Source organism: Antedon mediterranea, chromosome 3, assembly GCF_964355755.1.
Source record: "Antedon mediterranea chromosome 3, ecAntMedi1.1, whole genome shotgun sequence".
Taxonomy (NCBI): Eukaryota; Metazoa; Echinodermata; class Crinoidea; order Comatulida; family Antedonidae; genus Antedon; species Antedon mediterranea.
In genome coordinates this window covers 22,932,335-22,934,647 of record NC_092672.1, presented here as the reverse complement: position 1 = coordinate 22,934,647, position 2,313 = coordinate 22,932,335, and the positions used below count along the sequence as shown (strand labels likewise).

The window sequence follows — 2,313 nt, the reverse complement described above, 5'->3', positions numbered from 1 at the left end:
TTCTTCTTTAAATGAATTACAAAACTCTTCAGTAAATATTGGAAAAGAGTAAATACGCTCTCCTACATAAAAAAAAACAGTTAAATGTGAAACATAAAACGTAATTACAGTAAATATGCAAGTTTTTGAATGCCATTTTAATGAGTTATAGAACATCCATTGTTCACAAAATAACAATGCAAAAACATGTAATTTTGCCATTTTTTGTGTGCTTAACTTTTCCTTTAATGTGTTTGAAATATGCCTTTTCGTCAAATAGTTTTAATCATATAGGAAAGCTTGCTCTACTAGTGTATAGCTTTGATTTTTATCTTTTACGATTACTGTTCCATGGCAGAATGAGCTTCACAATGTACAGTTATTTAAGTTAGAATCCTTTACTAATTTTTTATAGAATTTGATTACAATAGGTCAACTATCAACAAACCTTTTTTCAGTACTCATGAGTTTTATCAAACTTTGCATTGATGCATTTTTGTGCTTGCTATGTTCAACCAACTTCAGAAATGTTAGGCTCAGAAATGAAATCTACAACAATTTCAATGAGAAAATAATACCATAAAGAAGAAAAATTTTCCAACTATTTCAAATTTTTTAGTTAAATATCTTGACTAAATATATAACTAAAGGGGGAAGTTGTCCTTGTCAGTTGTAGTCAGGCAAATAGTCAAGCTAAACATTTGTTGTAATAGTTGTTCTTTACAAAATCAGACATGCATTTATAGTTGTGTTTCGTCAGCAAGGTGTAGTTAACAGGTAAAATATTCTTTTAATTTTTTTACTACTTAATTCCATACCTGTAGTTTGTATATCTCTTGATGGAGTGGTGTGTAATGTTTTAAAATTCTCTCTTTTCTCTTTAAATAATCTCGGCCAAGTGATTTTCTACGTTCTACTTCTGTTTTAACCTGAAATGAATTGTTAGTGAGATAACATGTGTGTAATGGTATGAAATAAAATAAAGAAAATATAGTTTTGCATTTGAATGTCCCACTATGAGGAAAAATGTCTGCATGAGCCAAATTCTGTTTTATTCTTAGAAGAGTTTATTGACAATTCACATTTACTGATATATGTTTATAATAATTATAATAATTATCAAAACTTGTCTTCATTCATAACTTGTCTATGTTTCTTGTTTGTTACCATTATTCTGCTACACATATACAATTATTCTGCTACACATGTACAATTATTCTGCTACACATGTACAATTATTATGCTACACATGTACAATTATTATGCTACACAGGCACTATATTCTGCTACACAGGTAATGTATTCTGCTACGCTGGTCCGTATTCTGCTACACAGGTACTGTGTTCTGCTACACATGTACCGTATTCTGCTACACATGTATACTATTCTGCAACACAGGTACCATATTCTGCTACACATGTACCATATTCTGGTACACAGGTACCGCATTCTGCTACACATGAACTGTATTTTGCTACTTGTACCATTATCAGCCAGATAACTTAACATAATTACATAAATCATAGAGATATTATAATATCTCTATGCATAAATTAAAACATCAATTACTTACGACTCTCAGAACGTCTGTGAATCCTTCTTCATTGTCACACCCTTTGTTTTTAAGAATCTACAAAATAATACACAAACAATTCACATTTTATTATTAATATTATATGTACTATACAGTAGCTCCAATTTGAAGCTTGTTTCTCTCTATTTCCCATTCACATTTAAATTACATACCATATATGTACTCACTCAGTGCTTAAACGGAGCACTTATGATGGAAACTACAGTACTACCGTACTGTACCATCATAATGCATAATTTGTTAATTTTGACCTGTGCATGTAAATCATAAAAATACTGCATACCCTAGACTAAGGCCTATATCATAAATTCATATATGTAAAGTTTTCAGTATGGCTACAGCGGCAAAAATCTAATTTCCAAAATAAAGGCCTAGGCCTAGGTCTAGGGTAGGGTTAGTTTAGACAGGCCTACTAGTTCTACTTAACTAGGACCAGACCAGGCTCTGCTGTCTAGGCTAGCCTAAGATTAAGAAAGTGTCTGGTTAGAAAGAAGATTTGGCAGCAACAGGTTTTACCGGTTTCCAAATATCAGCAAATATTTTATCATCTACAGTATATACGTCACATGCAGTTTAAACTTAGGTAAAAATATGTTATGGGTGTAGTAACAGCTACAAACATATCATTGATTGATCGCAAAAATCATAACAAAAAACATGTGTTAGCTGTTGTTTATTTTAAAAGGTCACCGAGTCATAACAGAGAGGGCGGTACACAGCAGTTTTTTTTATTTATCATA

At 31.3% G+C, this 2,313-nt stretch overlaps 1 long non-coding RNA gene across 1 annotated transcript; it reads right to left on the bottom strand.

The window, feature by feature from the left end:
• On the bottom strand, positions 1 to 2,212 carry LOC140045070 (uncharacterized). The gene is made up of 5 exons (XR_011844539.1): positions 2,090 to 2,212; positions 1,553 to 1,609; positions 798 to 908; positions 428 to 528; positions 1 to 62 (listed from the first exon to the last, which is right to left on the bottom strand). It is a non-coding gene; the product is annotated as an uncharacterized lncRNA (long non-coding RNA).
• Between the last annotated feature and the right edge of the window lie 101 nt (positions 2,213 to 2,313).